Source organism: Pinus tabuliformis, chromosome 5_2 (genome assembly GCF_031772625.1).
Source record: "Pinus tabuliformis cultivar Carrire ecotype Pingquan chromosome 5_2, CPIR1, whole genome shotgun sequence".
In the NCBI taxonomy this organism is placed as follows: domain Eukaryota; kingdom Viridiplantae; phylum Streptophyta; class Pinopsida; order Pinales; family Pinaceae; genus Pinus; species Pinus tabuliformis.
The window spans coordinates 165534525-165544270 of NC_142306.1; the positions used below are offsets into that span (position 1 = coordinate 165534525).

At 42.4% G+C, this 9746-nt stretch overlaps 1 pseudogene; it reads left to right on the forward strand.

Annotated features, from left to right (window-relative positions):
- The first annotated feature begins 559 nt into the window (after positions 1-559).
- On the forward strand, positions 560-6751 carry LOC149158068 (polycomb group protein FIE1 pseudogene; annotated as a pseudogene).
- The last annotated feature ends 2995 nt before the right edge of the window (positions 6752-9746 follow it).

The window sequence follows — 9746 nt, forward strand, 5'->3', positions numbered from 1 at the left end:
ATCACAATGCATCCAAAGGTCGCACGTAAAGGATTGTTTTGATTAAAATCCCGATGGCCGCCATAAAACAAATACACACTCTAACGTGAAGCATGAAACCCAAATGGTAATGGGCGTTGTTGAGTTATGGTTATTACAAGAGAACAAGTAGTGCTTGTCTTTTGGGTTTATTTAAAGGCAAACAACAATTTCAAAATTCATCTTTCAACAAAATCTTTAAAGGGCACTCAAAGCCGAGATGACCATTCGATATAATGGTGGTATATTACAAACATATGACCAAACGAATATCAAGGAGCGCTACCTTTTTCTTTCTATGGTAGTCACATTATGGAGAGATACCTTTCATGGCAATCGCATTATCCTTGACATCGGAAATTTGTAAGACTGACTCATCGAATACTCATACTCCAAGTCCCTTTGAAGTGCATACATGGACACCGTAAGGTGGCACACACGCCACAGGTTATAAAACTCATGTGACAACGTGAAAATCCAACACAATAGATGCGCAGAGATCAATGCTAATGAATGTTTTGACGGAAGGACGTGTATCTAAATGTTAGTGACCAAATTACCATGCTTGGAAGGAAGTGTTATTTCTGTTTTGTAGGCATTTATTGACGATGATAAGGATAAATCATTTTACACATTAAGTTGGGCATGCGATGTGAATGGTTCACCATTATTAGTTGCAGGTGGTCACAATGGTATAATTCGAGTGCTTGATTGTGCAAATGAAAAGGTCCATAAGAGTTTCATTGGCCATGGAGATTCTGTGAATAAAATAAGGACCCAAGCACCGAAACCTTCCCTTATTTTATCTGAAATAATGAATCTGTACGACTCTGGAATTTCCAAACTGGAATATGCATGTTGATATTTGTTGGAGCTGGGGGACATCGCAATGAAGTTCTCAGTGTAAATTTTCATCCTCAGATGCATATCGTATTGTAAGTTGTGGCATGGACAACATGGTCAAGATCTGGTCTATGAAAGAGTTTTGGACCTATGTTGAGAAGTCATGTACCTGGACTGATTTGCCATCGAAATTCCCCATGAAGTACGTGCCATTTCCTGTTTGCTGCAGTGCATTCAAATTATGTGGATTGCACTAGAGGGATTGGAAACTTCGTCCTATCAAAGAGTATGGATAATGAAGTAGTTTTGTCGGAGCCTTGTTGAGCAAAATACTAGTTATGGATTTGTGGACGTCCTGTATGTTGGAACTACTACACACCTACATGCAGACTCTTAGTTAGAGCATGTGACTGCATGCAAGATTCCTTTTGCATGTTGGAACTACTACACACTTACATGCGGACTCTTAGTTAGAGTGTGGGATTGCATGCAAGATTCATTTTGCATGATTTACTCCTTGATTTGCTCCTTCTTTAACTCCGCAACTGACTAGTTATCTCCGGAACTTGTTGTAGGTGTTGAGTCTTCTCATTGATCACCACTATAGTGCATTACCTTGGGATCTTCACCCAGTGATGCTATATCATGAGCATTGTAACATATTTTCGAATGAATTATTCTTTTCTTCTTTCGATTTTCTTTTAGTGTTTTTGCTCTGCAAAGCTATGTGTTCAACCTTTACTAGCTAGATTCATCTGTGCAGGTTTTCTAACACATTTACATGGTATCATAGCCCACAGGTTGCTAGATAAAAGGCGCACCAGTACTTTATTTTGCAAGTATTACAGCTTGGAGATCGAAGATTGACAGAAAAATGGAGTTTCCCAAAGCATTGATCCTAACACCGTACAACTATCATGAATGGAAGGACCAAATGGCTCGATACCTTCGTCATAAAGGGTTGTACAGGATTACCATGGCTACAGAAGTGGAACCCACTTCAGCCATAGAGAAATCCAAATACCTCAACCGTATGGATGAGGCCCACGGATCCATATGCATGTGCATCTCTCCAGAGTTGCAGTTTCATCTATCTGCCTGCAATACTCCCAATGAGATTTGGAAAAAGGTTGAAGAGCTCTACGAGAAACAGGATGAGACGAAAGGACATCTGCTCGAAGTGGAGCTGCTATCATTGGATCCACGGAACTATGACAGAATTCAAGATTTCTTCACCAAATATAATGATCTATTGCTGCAACTCAAGGGTTGTGGAATTGACAAATCCAAGGAGGAGAGTCGCCAAGTTCTCTCTATTATGTCAAAGCTCGGACCAGAATACTCCATCTTTGTGTCTACATTTCATTCAGTAAGGCTCGCAACAGGTAAATCCTACACTATGCCTTCTCTCAAAGAATTTATGGAGTCCCTTATTTTTGAGCAAGATAAACTCATTGGCATGGGGAAAATCAAACCTCCAAAAGCACATGCACTTGCTGTGCATGATGGCAGCCACAATAAAAATCACAGATCTGATTCAAATCAGAAAAATCAGCAGCAAAAAGACAAAGGAAAAGCACATTCCCATCCAAAGAAGGAAGGGTACACCAAGCCCTTCAATGACTCCTCCGGCTCGAGAAATGAGAAAGGGAAGAAAGGAAACAGATGCACCTACTATCAAAGAGGATTCCATCCAGAATCCTCTTGCATGAAGAAGCAAATTGACCAAATGGCAGAAATCCTTCAGAAGCACAACCTTGGGGACCACATCCCTTAGGGCGCCAAGAAGAAAACTGAGGATCTGCCACACGGGAAAGGTAACAATTTTCATGCTTTAGTTGCAATTAATTCTTCTCCTAATGCATGGATTATAGATTTTGGTGCATCACATCATATGGCTGTTGCAAAGGAAGTCTATTCCTCTTTGGATGCATGCAAAGGACCTCCCATCCTCATGGGAGATGACTCACCTATTGAGGTCACCGGAAAAGGTAGAGTGGAACTTTTACACGGAAGCTTTGAAGATGTGCTTCATGTTCCAAAACTTTTGGTAAACCTGCTTTCAGTTTATCAGATCACTCATTCCGGCACCGGAAAGAGAGTGGAATTCACTCCAGATGCAGTGAACATATATGATCTACATAGCAATGCCAAAATTGCAACTGGTGAGGTAAACAATGGAGCCAGACTGTATACATTTTCTGAATTTATTGAATCTGAATCCTCCTTATTGCTTACACATGCTGATGATAGTAGTAGGCTTTGGCACGAGAGGTTTGGTCACTTAAATTACAGGTATATGCAGCAGCTAAGCAAGAATGAGATGGTGGAAGGCTTGCCAAATATCAGTTTCTCCAAAGGAGTTTGTGAAGGGTGTGTTCTTGGCAAACATCCCAGAGAAAAGTTTGATACCGGCAAGACTCACAGAGCATCCTCTCCTCTAGATCTGATCCATAGTGATCTCATAGGGCCTTTTCCTCATCCTTCCATCAACAAAGCAAGGTATGTGCTTACATTTATTGATGATTTCTCACGGTATACTTGGGTGTATCTTCTCAGGAACAAATCTGAAGTTTTTGAGCACTTTGAAGATTTCAAAGCACTAGTTGAGACACAGTCAGAGAGAAAGATCAAAGCCCTCCGTACAGACAATGGGGGGGAATATGTTAACACAGCACTTCAGAACCTTTGCCTTCAGTCCAGCATATAGTTGCAGTATACAGTTCCATACACTCCGCAGCAGAATGGAGTTGCTGAGAGAAAGAATCGATCTCTCAAAGAGATGGCTTCCTGCATGTTGCATGCCAAGTCACTGCCTCATAAGCTTTGGGCCGAAGCACTTAATTGTGCTAACTACATCCAGAACAGATCTCCTCATAGGTCTGTCAAGGACCAGACCCCCTTTGAGGCTTGGAGCGGCACTAAACCAGAGGTCACTCACCTCCGTGTTTTCGGCTCTCGAGCATGGGCCCGGATCCCCTCTGAAAAGAGGAAAGCTCTTGATCCACAGAGCATTGAGTGCATATTTGTTGGATACCCTGATGGTGTGAAGGGATATCGACTCCTGATTCCCTCTACGGACAAGCTCATCATTGAGCGAAGTGTCAAATTTGAGGAAAGTCTCTCGCATGCACCTCAAGCGCCGTATGCAGACACTTTTTATCTACCTCATGTCCGAGATGATGACTTAGTGCATTCAGATGCCGATACAGATCATGCAGATGCCGAGGAAGAGCATGCAGATGCAAAGATAGAGTCTTCAGATACAAATCTAGTGCATGCAAATGATGATCCACATCCAAGCCCAGATCGGGCTTCCAGCAGTGAATCATATTCCCCTGTCATAAATAAGAGAACAAGGAGCTTACGTGAGATATATGCACAAGACCAGCCAGCTACTAGAAATGGTCTTGTGGGGGATAATTCTGATCTACAGAGGACTAGCTCAGAGTTTATTGAGCCTCCTCTTGTCCTCACTGCCACTGAACCATTGCCCTCCTGGCATTGTCATTTGGTTCAGTCTTCTGATCCACAGTCTTATGCTGAGGCTGCTGGGCATCCATCTTGGGAGTCCGCCATGGAGGAGTATAACTCCCTCCTCGAGAACCAAACTTGGGATCTGGTCCCCCTTCCTTCAGGAAGGAAACTTGTCCGATGCAAATGGGTCTACAAGATCAAGAGTGCTGCAGATGGGCAAATCACCAGACGGAAAGCAAGGCTAGTAGCCAAAGGCTTCCAACAAGTGCATGGCATTGATTATGACGAGACCTTTGCTCCAGTAGCAAAGATGGATTCCATACGCCTTACACTTGCCATTGCGGCTGCCCAGCGGTGGGAAGTACATCAGATGGATGTGAAGAATGCCTTTCTTCACGGAGACCTATCTGAGGAGATCTACATGGAGCAGCCACATGGTTTCATTCAGGATTCATCTTTGGTCTGCAGACTGAAGAAATCTCTCTACGGCCTTAAGCAAGCCCCGAGAGCTTGGTACGCGAAGATGGATTCTTTTCTCTTATCACAAAACTTTGAAAGATGTAAGTCTGATCCGAATGTTTAGATGCTTAGGACACATGATTCTCTTCTTATCTTAGTTTTGTATGTAGATGATCTCCTAATCACTAGCAGCTCGGCTTCAGCCATTGCTACAGTCAAGAGGGCCTTGCATGATAGGTTCTTGATGACAGACATGGTTCCATTACACTTCTTTCTTGGTCTTGAGATCAGCCAGAATGCCACAGGCATCAAACTCTCTCAGGCTAAGTATGCATGTGATCTCCTCGAGAGATTTCGCATGACTGACTGCAAGCCAGCACCGACTCCTTTTCTGTCTGGGGTCCGCCTTGAGGATGGAGGTGACACTCCATTAGTTGACAGCACTCTCTACCGACAGCTAGTGGGGAGCTTATTGTACCTCACCCACTCCAGACCAGATCTCTCATACGCAGTAGGGGCAGTTTCCAGATACATGCAGGAGCCGCATGAGCTACACTGGAATGCTGCCAAGCGCATCCTCCGATATGTGCAGGGCACCATCACCTTCGGGATTCACTATGCAGCAGGAACTGCATTGAATCTACTTGGCTTCACAGATTCTGATTGGGCGGGAGACAGCATTGATCGCAAGTCCACCTCCGGATATTCACTCAGTCTAGGATCTGGCCCTATCTGTTGGTCGAGCAAGAAGCAGGCTGCTATTGCTCTCTCTTCAGCTGAGGCTGAGTACCGAGGAGTAGTCAACATCACCATTCAGGCTCTGTGGCTACAACACTTCCTCACTGAGTTGGGCGTCCAGTTTCACCAGCCCATTGTCATCTGGTGTGACAACCAGAGCACTCTCAAATTTTGCAGGGATCCAGTACAGCGGCAGCGGACGAAGCACCTAGAGATCCATATGCACTACATCAGAGACTTAGTACATGATCGGGTCATTGATTTGCAGTTCTGTCCTTCAGCAGAACAGACTGCAGACATCTTCACCAAGACATTCACTGAGCAGAAGTTTCGCTCTTTGCGTAATCGTCTTGGAGTGAAGGACACGATTGCTTAGCAACTGTATTTTTCTTCCTCTTCTCTTTTGATTACATTGTATTGTTTTTTCCCACGAGGTTTTCCCTCTTTCCTCAATTTTAGTACAAGTTGCATTGTATTTTGGGTGACCTTTGGCCTTAGTTGCCAGGGCCCATTTTCTATTTTTCCCATAGTGGTGTTCAGGGGGGGTGTTGGAACTACTACACACCTACATGCAGACTCTTAGTTAGAGCATGTGACTGCATGCAAGATTCCTTTTGCATGTTGGAACTACTACACACTTACATGCGGACTCTTAGTTAGAGTGTGGGATTGCATGCAAGATTCATTTTGCATGATTTACTCCTTGATTTGCTCCTTCTTTAACTCCGCAACTGACTAGTTATCTCCGAAACTTGTTGTAGGTGTTGAGTCTTCTCATTGATCACCACTATAGTGCATTACCTTGGGATCTTCACCCAGTGATGCTATATCATGAGCATTGTAACATATTTTCGAATGAATTATTCTTTTCTTCTTTCGATTTTCTTTTAGTGTTTTTGCTCTGCAACGCTGTGTGTTCAACCTTTACTAGCTAGATTCATCTGTGCAGGTTTTCTAACACATTTACACTGTAGAAATATCCAACGCCAGAATGCAACATTCGGTTCATCAAGTTTTCATGCAGTCTCTAGTATAATTTCATGGAAGGTGGCAACAAGGAAGGAAATGTTTATGTTTGGGAATTACAGTCAAGCCCTCCTAATTTAATTACCAGGTTATCGCATGCACATTGCAAACATGCTGTAGACAGACGACTATATCTCATGATGGAAGTACCATTCTTTGTTGTTGTGATGATGGTAGTATGTGGCGCTAGGACATGGCTCAGTAAAATCAACAATTTCCTGGTTGAATGTGCATTTGTATACGTTTCAGATATTTACGCCTGCACACTAATGGCTTTGATTGTCATTAGCTTCTGGTTGATGTTGTGGGAAACCCTGGTTTAGCCAAATTATTTGTTGCGCCAGAATAGTCAACAGAGTTTTGTGTTTTCTCGAATACAACATGCCCATTTTTATAAAGCCACACTTCACGGGACATTTGAAATTAGTATGCTCCCTAGGGCCTTTTGTTCATAAAGATGCCTTCAATAACTGTCAATCGCAAAAGATAAATCGGAATGTGTTCATCCTGCATTCTAGCAATGTGACATAGCTCCCATGATTGGACCCGCCTCGCCCCCGTAAGTCGTCTGTAATTCGCATCACCGATCAGGTCCCAAAGTCATGATTGTGAAGCTCAGGAAATCCACTGAGAGATGCGACCAGTTGTGTGACGCAATTGTGTGACCTTTGGCAAGTCGCACCTCTGACGAGGTCGCATAGTCCCACCCGAAAAACAGGCTAGAAGGGGTGGCCTCCACTAAGTGTGACTATGCGAACTCTCTTTGGGTATGCAAGTCAAAGAATCACACTTAGGAAAATTGGTGTCCAGTCCGACCCATCCTCTTCAGCGAATATGCGACCTATCCCAGTCGCTAGGTCGCAAAATCGTGCCTGAGGAAGCTAATAACTGGTGCGACCCATCCACTTCAGTGACTGTGCGACCACACGAGATCCTCTTGCCACTGTCCCTTAAAGAAGGAAAAATATAACGATGGATCAGTACACTTAGAAATTTTCCAAACCCTAACACAACATACACAATTGATTTGTGGAATTATATTGCATGAAGAGAGTATGAGGACACGCTGGCTCAAGTTGCGTAAAATCTATGCGTTAGAAGAATTTTATCAAGCGCCATTTCCCCATATCGCATGAAGTAATTTGTCGAGTGACAAAACAATACCACTGCCCATGAACAATTGTTAAAAACTAACATGTATCGTCGGTGCAATTGTTTCATTGGAAGGTCCTTTTTTCTGCATAATCACACTACAACGCCAAGTCCATCATATTGTTTTAATAATACAATTTCAAGAGGGAATTTGGAGTGGCCCATGACAACAATATAAAATGGTATATTATAAGGGAGCATGTGTGCGATAAACGGCATGCTAAAGGTTATGAGAGGTCACTCTAATAATGATACATTGGTGGTAACGGAACCAAAGCAGAATGAGCCTAGTAGTAGCATGTCAACACCTCAGGGCTATAAACCCTCACACTTTCAATGTTTAATTGTGGTAATTTATTTGTATTTTATTAAGATGTATTCATCCTAGTTCCTGACTAATATATAGGTAGGTGTGTGTTTGCATGATTGAAATATGGAAGAAGATGATTGTTATGTATGTGGATGCTCGACCAAAAGTGATGGAAAAGAAAATCCAAGAAGGGATGAGAATGTTGGTCTATGCGAAGAAGCTAGGACTTCTCACTATATCTATGTGATTGTCTCGACATTATGTCAATCTCAATGGAAGATCGCAAAGAAAAATGAGAATGTTGACCTAGAAAAGTGAGCTAGGGTTTCCACAACAGATACATAATCAGAGTTTCAACAAGCTTGAAACTGGAACTATTCATACTCCTAAAACCTGGTGGCAATGTTAGGAACACAATGACATAAGATGATTGGATGCAAGCGAGGCACGATGGCAATAATTTCAACCATTCATGCAGGTTTTCATGGTTTCACGACAATGTTGGCAACAAGAACCAACCCTAGGGTTTCTCGAGACTTCTTTTTTCTCCTCACATTCTCTCTTCTATCAGTGTGAAAATATTCTCATCATGATGTCAGTGGTTATGTTGGGATCAATTCAGCATGTACTAAACAATAGGCATGAGAGAGCAGTGAGGAAGTTCAAGAGTCATGAGGGGAGGTCAAGGGTCACGGTAGGTGAACAATCACCTCATCTCTATAAATGTGCCCTCATGCCTCATTGTATGAGGACTTTTAGCACTTGAGTTGAGGCTAGGATTAGATAGTTGATTTATGCTTGAGAGCTAGAGGCACTCAGCTCTTGGCAACTAGTAGAGTGGAGTTGCAGTGAGGCTAGGGTTTTGCATTAGGAAATGGTATGAGTAGCCCATGTTCCACTATTGGGTTTTGACCAATTGCAAGATATGTACTTGAAGTTGCAGCAACATTAATAAGATGTTCTTCATGTTTGGCACTGATTCCCATGCTTACTCATGGTGGTTGTATTGGTTGTCTGGTATTTTCACTATATTTGTATGTGCACTTTCATATACGCAATATGTTATGGACTGGTTCATATTTGTTGCATTTATGTTTTGCTTTCAAATATGTGTTTACTTATTTCTTGTCATGTCGTTGATCTATTATGAACTACTTTGCAATTAACTTTTGGCATGTTCTTTTTATGTATATCTGGTTGGGTTTTGGTTCACTAATCCCTCTCATGGCATACCTCTTCTTATTGCTACTGAGACTTGTTTGTACCTCTTTCTGTAGTTTTTCAATCTCAATCTAATTTTGTTTCACTGTCTGGGCATTTAGTTCTTGTCCCCACTCTCACACCTTCTCATTTGATAACCAAGAGCGGAAACATTCATTGTGGAAATCAGGCCCACACATTGGATGGGGCTCCTATCCCAAACAGTGTGAGGTCTAATTGGGACTTCACACCATGGAGACCCCCTAATTGTTGGATTGGCATTTAAGTGCAAGATAAACCTTCATTTGGGTATCTTCAAATTTTCATTTCTTGGCTTTATTTTATTTCATGGTGTGAGGATAGTGGGATTAAGGGAGAGGTCACCCACACCTTTGTTTAGTCTAGTTTTCTCCCATCTCTATTTTTGTTAGTGGTTTTCAAATTAGAATGACAAGATGGCCCATAAACACTTAAATGTGTTAAATTTATGCAAAATTTTGGAGTTGTGTCATCGCATTCTTCA